General features: G+C 43.6%; 1 protein-coding gene across 1 annotated transcript in view; it reads left to right on the top strand.

Moving 5' to 3' along the window:
• The window catches only part of PDZRN3 (PDZ domain containing ring finger 3), a 251,184-nt gene that overhangs the window by 158,557 nt on the left and 72,081 nt on the right, over positions 1–20,546 (top strand). The window lies entirely within an intron of this gene.

The following is a 20,546-nucleotide window of genomic DNA, read 5'->3' as shown; positions in this document are numbered from 1 at the left end:
GTGGCCTCATAGAATAAATTTGGGAGTGTTCCTTCCTCTGCAATTGTTTGGAAGAGTTTGAGAAGGAAGGGTGTTAGCTCTTCTCTAAATGTTTGATAGAATTCACCTGTGAAGCCATGTGGCCCTGGACTTTTGTTTGTTGGAATTTTAATCCCAGTTTCAATTTCATTACTTGTGATTGGTCTGTTCATATTTTCTGTTTCTTCCTGGTTCAGTCTTAGAAGGTTATACTTTTCTAAGAATTTGTGCATTTCTTCCAGGTTGTCCATTTTATTGGCGTAGAGTTGCTTGTAGTAGTCTCTTAGGATGCTTTGTATTTTTTCAGTGTCTGTTGTAACTTCTCCTTTTTCATTTCTAATTTTATTGATTTGAGTCCTCGCCCTCTTTTTCTTGATTAGTCTGCCTAATGGTTTATCAGTTTTGTTTATCTTCTCAAAGAACCAGCTTTTAGTTTTATTGATCTTTGCTATTGTTTTCTTTGTTTCTATTTCATTTACTTCTCCTCTGATCTTTATGATTTCTTTCCTTCTGCCAACTTTGGGTTTTGTTTGTTCTTCTTTCTCTAGTTCCTTTAGGTGTAAGGTTAGATTGTTTACTTGAGATTTTTCTTGTTTCTTGAGGTAGGCTTGTATAGCTATAAACTTCCGTTTTAGAACTGCTTTTGCTGCATCCCATAGGTTTTTTGTTTTTTTTGTTTTGCAGTACAGGGGCCTCTCACTATTGTGGCCTCTCCCGCTGCAGAGCACAGGCTCTGGACGCGCAGGCTCAGTGGCCATGGCTCACAGGCCCAGCCGCTCTGCGGCATGTGGGATCTTCCTGGACCGGGGCACGAACCCATGTCCCCTGCGTCGGCAGGCGGACTCTCAACCACTGTGCCACCAGGGAAGCCCATCCCATAGGTTTTGGATCATCGTGTTTTCATTGTCATTTGTCTCTAGGTATTTTTTGATTTCCTCTTTGATTTCTTCAGTGATCTCTTGGTTATTTAGTAACGTATTGTTTAGCCTCCATGTGTTTATGTTTCTTACGTTTTTTTCCCTGTAATTCATTTCTAATCTCATAGCGTTGTGGTCAGAAAATATGCTTGATATGATTTCAATTTTCTTAAATTTACTGAGGCTTGATTTGTGACCCAAGATGTGATCTCTCCTGGGGAATGTTCCGTGTGCACTTGAGAAGAAAGTGTAATCTGCTGTCTTTGGATGGAATGTCCCATAAATATCAATTAAATCTATCTGGTCTGTTGTGTCATTTAAAGCTTCTGTTTCCTTATTTATTTTCATTATGGATGATCTGTCCATTGGTGTAAGTGAGGTGTTAAAGTCCCCCACTCTTATTGTGTTACTGTCGATTTCCTCTTTTATAGCTGTTAGCTGTTGCCTTACGTATTGAGGTGCTCGTATGTTGGGTGCATGTATATTTATAATTGTTATATCTTCTTCTTGGATTGATCCCTTGATCATTATGCAGTGTCCTTCCTTGTCTCTTGTAACATTCTTTATTTTAAAGTCTATTTTATCTGATATGAGTATAGCTACTCCAGCTTTCTTTTGATTTCCATTTGCATGGAGTATCTTTTTCCATCCCCTCACTCTCAGTCTGTATGTGTCCCTAGGTCTGAAGTGGGTCTCTTGTAGACAGCATATAGATGGGTCTTCTTTTTAAATCCATTCAGCAAGCCTGTGTCTTTTGGTTGGAGCATTTAATCCATTCACATTTGAGGTAATTATCGAGTTGTATGTTCCTATGACCATTTTCTTAATTGTTTTGGGTTTGTTTTTGTAGATCCTTTTCTTCTCTTGTGTTTCCCACTTAGAGAAATTCCTTTAGCATTTGTTTCAGAGCTGGTTTGCTGGTGCTGAATTCTCTTAGCTTTTGTTTGTCTGTAAAGCTTTTGATTTCTCCATGGAATCTGAATGAGATCCTTGCTGGGTAGAGTAATCTTGGTTGTAGGTTCTTCCCTTTCATCACGTTAAGTATATCACGCCACTCCCTTCTGGCTTGTAGAGTTTCTGCTGAGAAATCAGCTGTTAACCTTATGGGAGTTCCCTTGTATGTTATTTGTCGTTTTTCCCTTGCTGCTTTCAATAATTTTTCTTTGTCTTTAATTTTTGCCAATTTGATTACTATGTGTCTTGGCGTGTTTGTCCTTGGGTTTATCCTGTATGGGACTCGCTGCGCTTCCTGGACTTGGGTGGCTATTTCTTTTCCCATGTTAGGGAAACCTTCGACTATAATCTCTTCAAATATTTTCTTGGGTCCTTTCTCTCTCTCTTCTCCTTCTAGGACCCCTATAATGCAAATGTTGTTGCGTTTAATGTTGTCCCAGATGTCTCTTAGGCTGTCTTCATTTCTTTTCATTCTTTTTTCTTTATTCTGTTCCACAGCAGTGAATTCCACCATTCTGTCTTCCAGGTCACTTATCCATTCTTCTGCCTCAGTTATTCTGCTATTGATTCCTTCTAGTGTAGTTTTCATTTCAGTTATTGTATTGTTCATCTCTGTTTGTTTGTTCTTTAATTCTTCTAGGTCTTTGTTAAACATTTCTTGCATCTTCTCGATCTTTGCCTCCATTCTTTTTCTGAGGCCCTGGATCATCTTCACTATCATTATTCTGAATTCTTTTCCTGGAAGGTTGCCTATCTCCACTTCATTTAGTTGTTTTTCTGGGGTTTTATCTTGTTCCTTCAACTGGTACATAGTCCTCTGCCTTTTCGTCTTGTCTTTCTGTGAATGTGGTTTTTGTTCCACAGCCTGCAGGATTGTAGTTCTTCTTGCTTCTGCTCTGTGCCCTCTACTGGATGAGGCCATCTAAGAGGCTTGATGGGAGGACTGGTGGTGGGTAGAGCTGACTGTTGCTCTGGTGGGCCGAGCTCGGTAAAACTTTAATCCGCTTGTCTGCTGATGGGTGCGGCTGGGTTCCCTCCCTGTTGGTTGTTTGGCCTGAGGCACCCCAACACTGGAGCCTAGCAGGGCTCTTCCGTGAGGCTAATGGCAAACTCTAGGAGGGCTCGCGCCAAGGAGTACTTCCCAGAGCTTCTGCTGCCAGTGTTCTTGTCCCCACGGTGAGCCACAGCCACCCCCCGCCTCTGCAGGAGACCCTCCAACACTAGCAGGTAGGTCTGGTTCAGTCTCCCCTGTTGTCACTGCTCCTTCCCCTGGGTCCCGATGCGCACACTGCTTTGTGTGTGCCCTCCAAGAGTGGAGTCTCTGTTTCCCCCAGTCCTTTCGAAGTCCTGCAGTCAAATCCCGCTAGCCTTCAAAGTCTGATTCTCTAGGAATTCCTCCTCCTGTTGCCAGACCCCCAGGTTGGGAAGCCTGACGTGGGGCTCAGAACCTTCACTGCAGTGGGTGGACTTTTGTGGTATAAGTGTTCGCCAGTCTGTGAGTCACCCACCCACCAGTTATGGGATGTGATTTTGCTGTGACTGTGCCCCTCCTACTGTCTCATTGTGGCTTCTCCTTTGTCTTTGGATGTGGGGTATCGTTTTTGGTGAGTTCCAGTGTCTTCCTGTCGATGATTGTCCAGCAGCCAGTTGTGATTCTGGTGTTCTCGTAAGAGGGAGCGAGAGCACGTCCTTCTACTCCGCCATCTTGGTTCCTCTCCCCCGATGCCTCTTATGTATAATAAATCTTGGAAAACTTGGTTTGCCCTTTACAGCCCAGAAGACAGGGTATGTGTTCACCAAACACCACCATTTTCCCCTAGACACGTACCTCATCACCATCATTTCCAAATGTGTTCTGACTCTAAGGAAAAACGTTGAGTAACTATATTTTCCAGGGTGAGGGGAGGAGAAGGGGCACTTAGCACAGGTTTATTATCTTACCGTTCTGGAAGGCAGAAGTCTAAAATATGTCTTTCTGGAGTATAATCAAGGTGTTGGCAGGGCTGCATTCCTTTCTGGAGGCTCTAGAGGAGAATCTGTTTCCTTGCCTTTTCCTGCTTCTAGAGCCTGCCTGCTTGCTTCCCTTGGCCTGTGGCCCCTTCTTCCATGTTCAGAACCAGCAACGTTATGTCTGTCTTCTGTAGCCACATCTTCCTCTACCTTTTTTGAGAGTACAGTTCAGTAGTGTTAAGTATATTTGCATCGTTCTAAAACCAATCTCCAGAACTTTTTCATCTTGCAAAACTAAAACTCTGTACCCGCTAGACCACTCCCCATTCCCTCCTTGCCCCAGCCCTTGGCAACCACCATACTACGTTTTATTTCCACGAATCTGACTACTTTAGATGCCTCATATAAGTGGAATCATACAGTGTTGGTCTTTCTTTGACTGGCTTATTTCACTTGGTTTGAGATATTATATTTTAAATGAAACTTTTCTCTAACATCTAGAAATGGAAAATCAGTCATGGTTGTCATAAGAGAAGGAGTAGCCATAAAAATGAATACAATGAAAACAGCCCATGATTAGGTGCTAGCTGGGTTCTACTAGCTCTTGGACACTCTGATGTTCTTACCTCCCTGTGAGATCGGCAGGTATTAGCGGGATGCAAGATTTATCAGTAGCAGACTGAGACTCTCGCTTTTTCACACTCTGGAGGAAAGACATTGGAGAAAGCAAAACTGTCTTGTTATGTGATTCAGTGTTAATTCAAGGACTGTCCTTGTACCACTTAAAAATAGTTCAGGTGCTACTGGCGTTCACCACTGGAGAACATCAAGAAAGGAAAGAGGAAAAGGGCAGGTACAACGAATGAGCAAATGATCTCAGTGAAGAAACAGATATTGTTGCTGGAGTATTTGGAGTGTGTGTGCCATTGGGTGCATAGAAACCAAAAAGGGGCTTTGCCGTCCTTCCTTCCTTCACCTGGGCAGATTCCAGTTGATTGTCAACTACGTGTCACCAGGAGGTGAGAGAAGTCAGTTTAATTCCCCATGAAAATTAGGACTTGACCTGACTCTGTGTCTTTACTCCGAGTACCTGGTGCTTGGAAGTGGCTAATTAATCCCTTTGTGTAACCCCCTTGAGATCACCAACCTTCAAATGGATCTGCAGTCTGAGCACCGTCTCTGCACTGGGGGGTCAGATGGAACATCAGATGGCGGCTGGCGAGAGTCGGTCCCTGCGCTCGGGCTGTAGGCGCTAAACTGTGGGTATCTTAGCGAATCCAGGATAACTTCTTGGGGACCCATTTTTTCCTCTCTTTGGAATCTACCCAGCATCCTGGCAAGAACGAATGAAACGATGCGTCACTTAACATGTGCAGGAGGAAAGGGAAAATTCCTTGTTCCTCTTTTCCTGGAAACTCTCTCTATATTTCTGCCTAGTATTTTACCTACTGGAATATTCTTTCTTCCATTCCTTTGTTAGTTAAAGGAGAATGCAGAGATCTCACTGGGGTTTATGGTTTTAAACAAGAATTGTTGTGATGAAGTTTTTGGAGTCACATCAAAGCAATTTGTCCCTCCCTAAAAATTCGTTCTAGTGTTTCTGTATGTTTAGGGTGGGGATAAAGGTAAGCCCAGGACCGTCTCTAGGTCCAGTGCATCTCTTAGGGTTCCTGCTTTCACTCCCACAGTGGACTCCCCACACCCAGCCCCACCTTAATAGACTCACAAAGGATTCTGTCTGGGTCCAAATCCTCGCCTTAAATGCTTTAGGGATGATTGAACACCGGGAATGTAGCCCAGTGTTCCAGGTGAGGTTTTTACTGTCATTTCATCCACCTCTCAGAGACCCAGCTGCCCTGAGTATCTTACCTTTCGTTATTAATTGGCTTTTTTTTTTTTTTTTTTATGATCAGAGATTTACCGGCCCCCTAAAAGAACTCCAGGGGCCTTTACCTACTTTTATCGCACTGTCTTGTAGTCCTAACCAGAGATAACTGTTTGCTTGGGGAGAGAAGGAACTTTTGTTGGTCATTTCAGATAGGATACCATATGTCAAATTTGTAAAATCTTGTTAACGGTGTGTTTTCTTCGCTGGAGAATTACCCTCTAGTCGGGGAAAACGGAGCTGCCAATTACAGCAGCCTCCTGCTGTGAATAAACTGGTGTTATATTCCCAGACATCAGGCTAGGCGAGGAAAGAGCCCCCAATTGCCTTTTCCTTTCTTGCCTGATAGAGCTTTAGAGTAGAGCATAATTAGCTTGACTGACAATCAGGAAAATACAGACTTCAGTATCTGTTTTTATTTTAAGGTCTTCCTGTTTTGGAGATGTACTCCAACCCCGTTCTATAATGTATTCCTTGATGTAAAAATTCAGTCAATTTACAGGGCCGGAATTTGCTTGAAATGTTCAAAAGAAAGATAAATGAATCTACCTTGTGACCCAAGAAACAGGTATATCAGACTGCAACTATTAAAAAAGAAACCATAAATCCCTGTGGCAGTAGAGCTAGTAAATTTTTTTAAGCTGACTCCTTTGGGGGGAATTTGGATCCTGCACTTTCTTAATTTTACTGGGACAGAGATATTGCTAAAGGAAAATTGTTTCTCTGGCACTAAAGACAAATAATGTGTGACAATAATTGTGAGTTCCCAGTAGCCGTTTTCTGATCCTCAGCAGTTGGCTTCATCCTTGTAATGGGGTCTTGTTCATCAACTCCGGCCCCTTCAGAGGTTTTCCTTGAAAAATGAGAAAGGGATATTTTGTTTCATTTGGGGTTTTGTTTTCCAAATGTCCTCCTTGCATTTTGCAGCCTGGAAACAAGCAACTTGGTGGATGTTCGGTCCACATCTTCTGCCACCATGCCTAAGGAAGGCGGTTTGTTTTAGGAAGGGGATGATTGATCTGAGGTGAAGGAAGGGAAATACACAAAAAAGGGGAGAGGCTGAGAGTCAAGATGCAAACACTAAAAAACACAAAAGAAAGTACACATCATCCTTCATCAAATACTTAGCGAGTGCTCAGCATATACCAGGCACCAGGCTAGGCTCTGGGGGTAAAGCAGTGGATAAGACACCAACTCTTCCAGGGAGCGCTTCTATTCTAGTGGGGGAAAGAGAGGATGCATACTCTCTTCCAATATAACTAAACTCATTACAGTACAGGTAATCAGCCTGGAAACAACTTAGCCACTGAAAGATGTGATCAGGGGCATCCAGAAGCCTAGCAGAGCAGAGTCTGGTTCTAGATTTTTTAAAAGAGACACCTTTTTCTAAGTTATAAATCCTCTTAGAGTAAATATCTGTATATAAAGTTTCCAAGGAATGAGGAACAGCTGGAATAAGTGGTATCACGCGAATGATAAAACGGCTTCCCATGCTCCTAGCATCCTGGGTCGTCTTGACACTGAGCAACCACGTAGCTCCCAAATACTGTCCTAGGATCAGCCTCTTCCATCTGAGGGTCTCAGCTGCCTGCTTCTTGATTTTGCTAGACCTTCCTTCCCAAGTCTGATAGAGTAAGGACGGGCCCTGCTTGAGGTCACAGTGCAGTGAACCCCAAGAGAGCAGGGATTCTGCCAACCCCCCCCCCCCCCGATAAGAGGACCACTTCTTTTGGCAGCTTGCCTTCTCTCCTCGCAGTGTCTGCAGACCTTTCTTGCAAGGCTAAAAGTTTATCCTCGCATCTTTCTTTGCCTTTTCCTTTCCATCCTTGGTAGTCTCGACAGTGAGTAGTCACAGAACAAGCAGAGCACCTAAAGATGGTGGAATATTTTGGTGGTTAAGCACACAAGCTTGGAAGCAAGACAGACCTGGTGTGAATCCCGACTTTGGACGTAATACTTAGCCCTCTAAGCTTTGTATTCTCATTTGTAAAAGTGTGACCAGTATTGCTTATAGAAAAAGGATGTTGAGAAATGTGATAATGTGAGCAAAGTGCTTAGCGTGGGACCTGGTATCTGGTGGTGGCCAGTTCATATGTACGCGGCTGCCGCCATTGCTGTAGTTAATTGAGAGAATGGGGCCAGCCCCCAGCGGCCCATGCAGAGGGATCAAAGGGCTTGGTTTTCCCTCGACACGCCCTTGTACCCAAACTTAAATGCTAGACTTCTTGCTACATTATGCGATAGGAAGAAAACGTCTACAACTTAAATGGAATCAGGTTCTCTTTAAAGGTTCACAAGCCCTAGAACACTTTAGTGATAAAATTGTAATTTTTACACCTCTAGACCAAATTTACCATTCAGGTTTTTCTGAGCCTTCCAACTACAGGCCTGCACAATAAAAAATGGAAGGACAAAGAAAGCGTCGTTTCAAATGCATAATCTGTTTGACACCTTGCTTTTTATATAATTGAAAGAACGCGCACCCCAAATTACACTGGAGCAAAAGATGATAGATGGTATCGATGTGAAACATGAAAGACGAAGTCTAGATTTTATTTTTCATCGTTAACGAATATTGAGCAAATAAGTAGAGCATTTCAGGACCCCGGCATATATGGGATGCTGTGTATTTATTTTCTTCATTACTCTGGCCACGGTGTCACCCAGGAGTATCTCAGAGATGACAGCCAGGCAATTAAAGACAACCGTGTCCAGGCCCTGGCCCTGCCAGCGTGAATCATGGCTCTTTCTCTGGCCGCCCCACGGCTGAACCCCCCTGTCCTTGGGGAACCTCGGGCTGTGGGTGACTCGGCAGTTGCTGTGACATGTACTTTTTCACACATGTGTGATGTGACTGTGGTAGGATACAGCCCCTGGCTACGGAACCATCCGGATAACTTAATGCTGTCTCCCACATCTCCCTATGAAAGAGCAAACCCATAGTCTAGGTGAAAAGTTTGGGGTTTCTTTTTCAGATTATCATGAAAACTTGATGCCTGCAGGGTGCTGGTGGGGAGACAGTGTCTCTAAACAGATGAATGAAGAAAGCCTCCTATTCTTAACAGAAGCACATTTGCTGTAATCGACACTTCATATGTTCGTGAGATGAGTTCCACTAACACAGATCTTACTGGTGTTTATTTGCTTAACGGGGCGGGTAGGGTAGGGAAGCTAGTGTCCAAAGGATTTATTATAATATTTCTGAGGCCTCCAAATGCATACTACTTATCCTAAGTTTATATAGCTTCCTGAATTATCTGCAAAGTTGGCTAAGAATGGGTGTGAGATACTAGAAATAAAAACTTACACACGTAACATAGGCCCGATGAAATGGTTAGCTCTTTTCAAGGCTGGCTGTTTTCACTAAAATATTATAGGGTTTAGATTTTCAACCATTTCCTAACATGATTGGATGAGACCCAGTGCTAGTGTGTGTTGATTTACTCATTTTGAGACCCATTTGACACAAATTATAATAAGTAATAGTAAATGTAACATGAATCCCTGTATTCATGCCTAATCCATAGAGGAGCTGTGCCAAATTCACTAACTGGCTGAAAATAAGCCTTGTTAATTTGTTTCTTTGTTCTTGATTGATTACAGAAGCTTACTAAGAGTGCGCTCGCATCACATTCAATGCTAGAACTCTTCATTTAGAAAATGTGGCATCGTAAATAAAGAAAATGATCGCGCTACAGTAGCTAGAAATCTAATATGCTCCCAGAGGAGAATTTAAAAATTTCTTAATTCGTACGAAACCTGTAGTTTCCAGCGGATTGTCAAGATAAACCAGAAGTTGAGGCTTCAGAATGTTGGTCCCATTTATTTTGGTCTTAATGATACCGACAGGTGAGGGGCTAGTTGGCTTGCCGATCGGGTCTGTGGTGATCTTCAGCCGTCATGGTGGAAAAGAAAGCTCCTTCCTGGGGACTTCCCTGGCAGTCCAGTGGTTAAGACTCCACGCTTCCACTGCAGGGGGCATGGGTTCGATCCCCTGGTTGGGGAGCTAAGATCTCGCATGCCGACCAGCCAGAAAAAAAAAAAAGCTCCTTTCCATGGAGGACACAACTCATAACTCAGGCACTCAGGCTCACCAGAGCGAATGTTAGCGTCGGTCGTTATGGTCCCAATCGTCATTCTCTCACCAATTGCTATTTTTTCAGTCACAGGATTCTTTGGCTGTTAATTCTCAAAACCAGCAAACTTTCTGTCGCATAAAAGCACCACAACAAAAACCCTACGCTGTATGTATGAGAATTCTAACAATAAGAGGTTTTTCCATCTCCCGTAAACCTTGTCATCTACCTTTCTTCACTTGAAATGGGAGACGCAGTGAGCTCCAGTGGAAAAGGCGGGTGTGGGCTGCACAGGCAGACATCTGGATGTGACTTTTGATTACCACATCCCAGCAGGGTGACCTTGGGCAAGTCACCTAACTGCTCTGGGTCCTGGGTTCCTCGTCGATGACGCTGGAATAAAAGAGAGTGCTTAACTCATAAAGTTATTTTGAGGGCTAAGTGACAACAGGTTGCTAAGGTTCCTAGCCCTGTGCTTAGTATACAATAGGTGTCCAGCCCTGAGATATGCACAGAAGTTGGAGGAAAATTACTTTAAATGGAGACAAGATTCAGAAATATCTGTGGTGAGACAGAGGACAGGCAGTTACCTGACCCTGTAAGATAAACTCATTTGCATTTTTTCAAAGCAGTGAAAGAAACTAACACTCAGATGTGGCCAGCCTCTGAAGGAGCTGTGTTGGCCTCTGATTTGGGAGCAGTCAGTTGACAGCTATTATGGGCACCTGCTGGACACAGAGGTGAATCCACTCGCTAGGACCACCCTGGTGCCTCCTGTTTTCTGATCATGTTGATGAAGAAAGCGAAGCACCCCAAGGTAAACCTCAGCCAGTTGATGAGGGCCACATTTGGAGGCTCCACTGTGTTCAGGGTCCTTAACCGAGAAAAGGGATGAAAAGCAAGGGCAGGGCATGGTTTTCCCCGTTGGTATCCAAACGCCAGGTCTCTGCACCTGAATGCCTCTCCAGTTTCCACAGCAGAATTTCTGCTGACTCTGCCCTTTCATGTCCCTGGCGTGGCAGGCACTGGGTTGGTGGGGTGATGGGAAACAGTGCCCACAAGACAGGGGGGCTTGATGTGGAAGAAGAGGTCAGCAGAAGCCCAAGGGGTCACGTGGGAGCAGCAGGCACCCTAGCAGCGTGGCTGCCCCCAGCATCCCTGAATTGTTTCCAGCTAGAGCCAGACAAGCCCACACGGGGGCCGTTCTTCACCAACAGGTACCATTTGTTCACCAACACCATTTCTCTGTTCCTGGGCCTGGATGGTTCTCGGCATGTGCGCTAAAGCCGCAACTTCTGCTCACCACCGCCCTCCGCAGAGACTTCTTCAAAATAAACATTGTGTTTTAGTGCACTGTTGGGATTTCTATAATTTAAATGTTAATATATCAATGTAAGTACCATTATTTCCTTTTTAATTTTCCCACTTCGTGTGGGGAGACCATCTTCTCAAAATCAACAAAAGGAATTCATAGCATAGAAATTAAGTCCTTTGTTATATTATTCATCTCTGTGTCTAAACTTTACATCTTGCTAGGTGGTGGTGTAGCGATCATAGCTGTCTTTAAAGCAGTGGACCTAACCTATCGAAGGATGGATAAGTGGACATCCTTTGTCTTAACTTCCATTATACATGAAACTGTTACTTTGGTTCGAGGCCTGTGTCTCTTTACTATTTATCAGTATTATTGCAGAAGAAATGATGAAAGTCATTTGCTTCACATTTGAAAATATGATCATTTATTTAAAACGTTAGCAGTAATTGGGGTTCCCTGGTGGCGCAGTGGTTGAGAGTCCGCCTGCCAGTGCAGGGGACACGGGTTCGAGCCCTGATTGGGGAAGATCCCACATGCCGTGGAGCAGCTAGGCCTGTACAGCACAGCTGCTGAGCCTGTGCTCTGGAGCCCACGCTCCGCAACAGGAGAGGCCACCGCAGTGAAGGGCCCACACACCGCGGCGAGGAGTGGCCCCCACTTGCCACAACTGGAGAAAGCCCTCGCACAGCAGTGAAGACCCAGTGCAGCCAAGAATGAATGAATGAATGAATGAATAAATAAATAATAAAATGTTAGCAGCAATTAAGGCACATATTTCTAGAAATATGATTATATTTTTTACCAATAGGCATTATTTTGTTTTACTTGGGTCAAAATTTTATTCAACCATAAATGTAAACCTTGATTGTATCTTAGAAGAATAATACAGGCCTATTCACTGAGGACTTTGTTAGGAGGAACAACGCTAAAATGAAAGATGCTCTGCTATCAGGGTGAAGGGAATATTTGCCAACCCTAGGCAAGTCTCACCATCTGACCTTAATGTGTCCACCGCCAGTGGGGAAGGTATCACTGTGATACCAAGAGAAACACACACACACACACATAGCTTTCTTCCTCTTAGATACCCAAGAAACTAACATTTGTACATAGACTGTATGAATAACGCATTGGATTTTTAACCTAACACTGCTCCCATAAAGCAAGGACCATCTTCTGACTGTTGACCACTGAGGTTTAAATGTGTTTCTCACTACTGCCCTTACTGCCATTTTTAAGAAGCACAGACGAAGTGGGTATTATTTATGCAGGCTTTGTGCTCCCTCTGCTGGTTCTGTAATTAACTAATAAGTCTAATTCCCATAACTATGCTGATGCCATCAATTATTTTTGAGTATGGACATGGAACTACCCAGATCAGCGTGTCTGTTCAGATAGCATCAGGAAAAGGAGCAGGTCAGAGGAGGACAGTTGGCCTCATGAAGAAAGTGAAGAAAATGGACATTTTGACTGGTCTGAATCGGTGTGTGAAAAACCTAAACACAGTTTTATGCTTTTATTTGCTCAATATTGGAAAAAATGATGTGTCGTCGTTTTAACTGACATAGTGCATCCCCCCCCTCAGAGGATTTTGGGAACAAATATGACTTTTTCGTCTTTAGAACAAAATCTACTGTAATACCTGTTTTGCAGGTGAGAAAAATAGAAGCTCAGAAATTATATATGCCTGACTTCTAGAAGTCTCTACAGGCTAAGAAAATAGATTTCTATAGGTGGCACATAGTAGCCAGTGTCTTGACTTCGGATCTGACACGTGTTTTGCTACCAATGTGGGGATTGTAATACAGCCATTTCTTAATGTCAGCAGAGCATCATGTGATTAGTAAGAGCAAAAGTTCTACAGTTGGATCAACCGAGGTTGAATTGTGGTTCCAGCACTTACTGTGTGATTCTGAGTCGGTTACCTAACCTTCTTGACCTCACCTTTCTTGTCCATAAATTAGAAAGAATATTCTAGGCAAGAGTTTTTACCTCATGGAGTTACTGTAAGGACTAAATGACATAACGCCATGGTACAGAGTAATTCTTAAAAGTGTATTGATGATGACGATTTGGGAATAGTCTTTGGTCGTTACTCATGGTGATTCTTTCTCTGATATGAAAACAGCTTTTTTTCCCAATTATGAAAACTATAAACTTACTAAGGATAAGGGTTCAGTTCAGTAGGAATATATATACATTCCTAAACCAACAGCTTGGAACAGGAGGTGCAAACTTGCATGGAACTCCAGGAGAAACCAGCCAGTGCACAAGAAAGTATAAAAATTCAGACATATTTCCTAGGGATCATAAGTCAGTCAAACCAAAATGTCAGTGCAAAAAAATAAATAAATAACAAATAATAATGATAGTGATGTACTAGGATAACAGCTGATTCAAATCAGAGATGAGATTGAATAAACATCCTCTGGACGTTATGTATTCATTTATTTATGCATGCTTTTTTCTTTTTTTCTTGCGGTACGCGGGCCTCTCACTGTTGTGGCCTCTCCCGTTGCGGAGCACAGGCTCCGGATGCACAGGCTCAGCGGCCATGGCTCACGGGCCCAGCCGCTCCGCGGCATGTGGGATCTTCCCGGACCGGGGCACGAACCCATGTCCCCTGCATTGGCAGGCGGACTCTCAACCACTGCGCCACCAGGGAAGCCCTGCATGCGTTTTTTTCAAATCCACCTCTTTAGTTCTCTATGTAAAATAATTCCACACTGTTCATGCTTGTCCTAGAACTCCTGTTTCTCAGTCAGCACCACGTTCTAGCAGTCTCTCCATAGCAATAAATGTAGATCTTCACCATAGTCATGGTCAGTCAGTGTTATCCTTGGCTTGCTTGGTCTTTAGGGTTTATAGACACTACTCCACCCAGCTTAATGACTGTGTTCTTAGGTAATGCACATAATTCCAATAACAACCGAGGTAAAGCAGACGGAAGAGGTAAATCTGGAGTCAGGATACATGCAGTGCTTCCCAAAGCCAGATGTTGGTAATTCTTGAACTATTCACATGGACCCCTTTCTCTGACCCCCGTGTCAAGGGAGAGTTTGGTGCCACATTGATGTTGCAGCGCATCACCTTGCTCAGGTGGGGTTGGGTGGGAGTCATTGCTAATGGGTCGTGCAGGGGCTTGGGGAAGAGGCACCTAGAAACTAAGAGCATCATTGCCTCTGAGTCTCTCTGGGTTCTCTAACTTGCTGGCTCTTGTAGGTTTGGCTGAGACCCCTTGTGCTGATGTATGTGGCGGGCATTTCAGCCACGTGCATGAAAGTCTTCTGAAACATACCTGCCTGTGGTACAGAGCCCAGGCTTACAGTCCTGCCCAAGGGGCACTGCCACTGCTGTTTGTTTTCAAGCTGGTTTGAAAACAGGGAACCGTGTGCTAGGTTAGCTTGCTGCCATCTGATTATTTAGCTGTAATCTGTACCTGTACTTTTCACAGGGCTTGACTACCCTCTGCCTTGAAAATATTTGGAATTTATTCTTCAAACAGTGTAGGCCACTTTGGTTGTTGACTTAAAGCGTGCTAGAGGATTTATAATGGTTATTTATATTGGCCAACACTGACCCCTCTGTGAAATGACCTGTTGATGTTGGACGAGGATGAGAAACACTGAATACAATGCAGGAAATGGAAAGAGATCAAAAAGAATGAGTGTTAGCTCAGTAACAATGCTTTGTGGGCTTACACGGAGATCAATGGTCTGTGCGTGTGAGGGTTTCAGAATCATGTTGTTTGGCCCACTTGGAGGCATTAGGCATTCTCTTCTGAGACGTTTAAGAAAGTCGTTCAGACTGTTTTTCATTATAATATCCACATTGTTGACTATTGATGGTTGTCTACAATATTGACTGTAGACAAAATCATTGTCTAAAAGTAAGATTATAAAAAACTATGTATTGTATAGATATTGTCTACAAGTATAAGATTATAAAAAACTATGTATATATAGATTTTCATATACTTTAAGCATGAAGAAAACGACTTTATGTACATGGAAATTATTGTGCTTTAAAAAAAAAAAAGAAAAGCCAGTGTAAAGGAAGTGTTTCTGTGAAGTAAGTCCATTTCTGTGGAATCTTCCAGAATTACCGTGAAGGCACTCATAGGCCTGCCTGGCTGCAAAGGAAGTAGCGTACTTTCTCTCAGCTGTTTTCTCTCATCATTACACTTTTTTTTCTTTCTCATTATTCAGTCTCAGAGTGTCTGTCTGTCCGCGGCACGTTTCCGATGTCATTCCTCTCTGTACAAATGTCAGATACGAGACAAGAGGATGTGCATGTTTGACAGCTGCCCAATAAATTAGTCAGAGGGACAAGTCAAAGACAACTGCGGGGGACTTTGAAAAAAAACAAACACGTGGCCGGTAAAAAAGAATTCCCTGTGGAAAGCTTGTTTTGCCAGCACCAGTTGTTACTTCGTGAATAACTTACAAATTCATTCTACTGTATGCTTTTAGTCAAGTGTCTAGCATGGTGTTGGGGATAGCACTGGAGGAGCTCAAAACTTGAAACCAAATAAAATATGTTGCCCCGAAAAGAGAGCATGTACTCTGGAATTCCAAGTATAAGATGAGTGCCTTAATAACGCCACCAGTTGGGGGGCTCTGGGATGGGTTAGAAGCCCAGGCAGAACTGACTTGACGTTACCTTCGGTTCCCTGTGAGCCTGGAGTTCCCAGCACGTGGCTCTGCCCTCCGTGAAATGAGAGGAAAGTGAATTTAAAGAGAATTACCCAAAGTGTATACTTCCATATCAGTTCTGGAGAGCTCTGTGTGGCAGACATTTTGTGGTCTCTTGGGGGAGAATGACAAATGAGTGTCATCACGTGACTGGCAAAGAAAAGTGTCTTTTGCTTAGGTATCAGTCCACCTCCTACCACGCCTCTGCTTGAGACCCCACTACCAATCTACCATATTGGCTATGTCTTTGTTTTAGTCCTGTGTTCCACCCTCATCCCAAGAGTGTATATATGTGGGATGATGGGTGGAGATTAAGGATTCATTCTGTAGCCGTGAGGCCCTTTGTCCTTTTCACATGGGAATCAGACTCACCATAGGGGCCTCAGCTGCAGCCGTGTTCCAACCAGCCGAGCCAGCTGGCCTGTAAACACATGGCAGCTCATTTCTTACATACACCGGTAGAGATCCAATTGTGTTAGGCTCTCCCAGTTTTCTCCCTGTGTTCACTGTTTATTCTAGCAATGGATTCCTGTTACTTATGACTTCCCAATAAACAACGTGAGCAGAGTTATCTTTAAATCTCTGTTTACAGGGCCGTGTGTGTGACGAGAAGCTAGTGGGTCTGGGGGATTCAGTAGCGGGAAAGCGGATGACCTCATGTGATATTAAAAGATGATGGTGTGAGTGAGAGTTACCTGGCATCGGCAGGCGGGTCATTGTTTTACAAAAGGGGAAGCCCTGCTTTAACACGCGTGGGGGGATGTGCTGGGGAGGAAGGCTATTCACCTACCTCCTCAAGTTGTGTATAGACAGGGAGTTGGCAGTCGAGCCCCTTTCTGATACCAGTTTTGCTTTGGTATTTTTCTCCTCTCCATTTACTCTTTAGTGACCTCGTTTCGCACATCCGTGCACCATGACCGAAGTGACAGACTTTGGTCCCTGTTGGATTAATCAATGTGCTCCTTGATCCATGGCATGTGTTCCCCGTAGACACTGAAAGTCAGCGTGTTCAGCATCTGTGACCTGACGGTTCAGAGTTGTTAACCGGGCTGAGGGGCTGGCTTGGGTATTTGTAGCCAAGATGTTCCTCTCCTTCTAGGTCTTTCTCTTTCTCACATAGCTACTCCCCACAACACAAATATGGGCTGTACCAGTCATTCCTTAGCAGTCAAAATTTGAGAGCAGTTTTTTTTCTTTACGGCGCTTGCCCTGAAAGATACCATTAATTACTTTACTGCCTGTGGAATTGAGCCACTTTTGGTGTCCCTAGAGCCTGCTCCCCACCGGAAGGAGTATTTGCATCTCCAGGAAACACAGCTCAGGATGTCGCCTGACAAACAATCCACAGACGCTGTGCCTCGGCTCTGGAAGTGAGATGTCAAGACTTTCCCCGACTTGACACTGGATTTCTCCAAAGTTCACAGGTCAGGCTTGGCAGTCCTGCTGGGTTTTCCCAATGGTCTCAACTCCACATGGGTGGGAGTGAATCTGGAGTGTGTCAGCTTTTTTTGTTGTTGTTTTCTCAAGGGCATGAGAAATGTTCCAAGTCATCTTAGAAATCATTATCAAGGGCAAGAACACTTCTGACCGTTAATTTTGATGGTCTCATCCAGAGGGGCTGAAAGAACTAAGGGTCCTGACGGGCCAGGCTTTCTTCTTTGGCTTTTTAGTTCTCATCTTTCACAGGTGGGCGTGACCCAGCCAGAACAGTCTTGGTGCTGTGCGGTGGTTTTCATCCTTCTCCTACCCTAGTTGGCAGAAATACCTGAACGCCTTCTGGAATGTGAGCTTATGTCCTACACCAGCTTGACCGCGTGTTTCATCTCAATCTGGAAAACCCACAAGTCATTTGGAATGTATACGTTTATTTACTAGGAGGAGGCTATTCGTTCATTAAGATGTATTCACTGTATATGTGGCATGTCCTCGTCCCCTCCCCCCGCCCAAGGAAGGAAATGAACTGTGTCTGATTACATGCTAGGCCTCAGTATCTGTTGGTCGAATGGATGAGCTTGAGTCTAGCCGTTCCACGCCATTTGTATTCCATGTGTGTGTGAATCGTGGTCCCAATATGTGCGTTCATTAGCAGTGGCACCCGTGTTTAATGGGAATTGAAATAGCTTAGTGGTAAGTTTAGCAAGGGTTGAAGAATGTTTAACAAGGTCTAAGGATAAAGAAGAATGCCTACGGAGAAGGCTGACGGGATTCGTGGCATCTCAATACAGGATAGAGTAATGTAGGATGGATGGAGAGGCAAGGCTCAAATTAGAATTGGGGAAATATTTTCTAAAAGCCAATGCTCTTAGAACTCGCTCTGGAACTGAGTTGAATTATATTCTTCCTTTGGAGGCCTTTAACAAACTGTGAATTGAGAGTAAAAGAAAAAGCCTGGCCAGTCCAGTGTCTCTGAAGGACCCTTCTTCATGTCACCATCTTCCAGAGAAGCAACCCACAGGGTGTCCTGCGTGGCTGTTGGTGGCTGGGAGTGTGAACCCAACTCAGACACTGTCTGGGTTGCTGGTTTTATTTTTTTAAGCCAACTGCCTTTTCCACAAAAAGCATGTAGGTAGAACATGAACTTCTTATTCCCTGGGCTAAAACATTTTTTATATATTCTTCTTCCTACTCCTTTCTATTATGGGTAGAATATAGTAGGATAGAATATAGGATATTGATAGAATATAGGATATTGAATACAGGATATAGGATATTGAATATAGTACCCTGTGCTATGCAGTAGGACCTTGTTGTTCATCCATCCTATATATATACTAGCTTGCATCTGTTGATCCCAAGCTCCCAATCCTTCCCTCCCCCTTGGTGACCACAAGTCTGTTCTCTATGTCTGTGAGTCTGTTTCTGTTTTCTAGATAGGTTCATTTGTGTCATATTTTAGATTCCACGTATAAGTGATATCGTATGATGTTTGTCTTTCTCTTTCTGACTTAACTTCACTTAGTATGATAATCTCTAGGTCCATCCACGTTGCTGCAAATCACATTATTTCATTCTTTTCTATGGCTGAGTAGTATTCCATGGTATATATGTACCACATCTTCTTTATCCATTGATCGGTTGATGGACATTTAGGTTGTTTCCTTGTCTTGGCGTCGTGAATAGTGCTGCTATGAACATAGGGGTGCATGTATCTTTTCGAGTTATAGTTTTATCTGGGTATATGCCCAGGAGTGGGATTGCTGGATCATATAGCAAATCTGTTTTTAGTTTTTTGAGGAGCCTCCATACTGTTCTCCATAGTGGCTGCACCAATTTACATTCCCATCAGCAGTAGAAGAGGGTTCCCTTTTCTCCACACCCTCTCCAGCATCTGTTATTTGTAGATTTTTTAATGATGGCCGTTCTGACTGGTGTGAGGTGATACCTCACTGTAGTTTTGATTTGCATTTCTCTAATGATTAGTGATGATGAGCGTCTTTTCATGTGCCTCTTGGCCATCTGTATGTCTTCTTTGGAGAAATATCTATTTAGGTCTTCCACCCATTCTTCAATGGTGTTCCAACCCAATCAAAACATCTTTTAGTCAAGGGAAGTCAGTAGTACAAGGGACAAGGGAATGTATTCTTTTGCAGCCTGTGCCATACAAGTAAAAGTCCAGGTTGCCACTTATCATAGTTTAACGAAATGATCGATTCTAGCTTGCTTTGATTAAATTACGTATTCAGTTATTTTTGTTCGAAATTAAATGCTTGATTGTATTGCTGAATGCTATGTAATTTTACGTGCATCCTTCCCTTATCTAACCATGAGGCATGGAGTGTGATTAACAATGTGGCTGCCAGGAGGAAGAAGCAAAATAATTATTTTTTCTGTACACAAGTCCTCATCATGATTCAGAAATCAGTGTGCATCCTTGGAGGATCGGCGCTCGCCATGGATTAGGGACTCCAGGGTGGCCTTCCCTCATTTCCCTATGAATGTAAGACCTGGGGACTGAGGCTGGCCAGGCAGGTTTTTATTTCTCTCTTTTTTAAAGACTCACGTTTAACTACAACCACTGGGACCTAAATCAGAGCATCCCGTGCCCAGATATGAATATTAATCAGACGCCAAGCCAGGGAGGTCCTCTTGGAGTTTGACAGTTTAAAGGATCAGTTAGCTAATTAGAAGGTGACACGGCATGCCGGGTCCCAAGGCTCTGACCTGCCTTCTGTCTCCTCTTTTTATTTTCCTTTTGACAAGTTGGATTACATCATTACTTGTAGTTTCACTTGTTAGCCCCACCGTGAAATGAGAATATTCTCAGCTGTAATTATCCGTGATTTCTTCCCCAGTCTCTCAAAGACCAGGCTTTAAATGAAACTCAAAGAAACATACAAACATTCGAGGTTCAAAGGCCCGTGAAAATCACACACCAGCCGCAACGCAGCGAGAAAACCAAGGGTCTTCACAGCATTGGAAATTGGGTCGTGGTCGTCATGGTGATTGTTCTAAAATAGAAAGACCCTGTTCCGACTTTGGTACTGCAGGGGTGGATGTATGCTTCCAGGTGTTTCCGTGGCTTCTCTGGCTTGAGGTATTAGCTATTGTGAATGCCCCCGGGGGTGGCTGTGAATTATACCCGCCTGTGTTTCTTGCCTGCCCCTGGTGGCTAGAACAAAGCAGAGGATCGTGAACTGGTATCCTTCTGAAGAAGAGACTGGCAGACTATCCAAACCATTTCGCGGGGTGAACCCTCAAACTAGGTAACTATTTACTAAGCCATGACATTAGCGAAAT

This window comes from Monodon monoceros, unplaced genomic scaffold, assembly GCF_005190385.1.
Source record: "Monodon monoceros isolate NGI ecotype Baffin Bay Population unplaced genomic scaffold, NGI_Narwhal_1 Super_Scaffold_3, whole genome shotgun sequence".
Classification (NCBI taxonomy): domain Eukaryota; kingdom Metazoa; phylum Chordata; class Mammalia; order Artiodactyla; family Monodontidae; genus Monodon; species Monodon monoceros.
The sequence above is the reverse complement of the archived record's forward strand: the minus strand, read 5'-3'. Positions and strand labels throughout refer to the sequence as shown.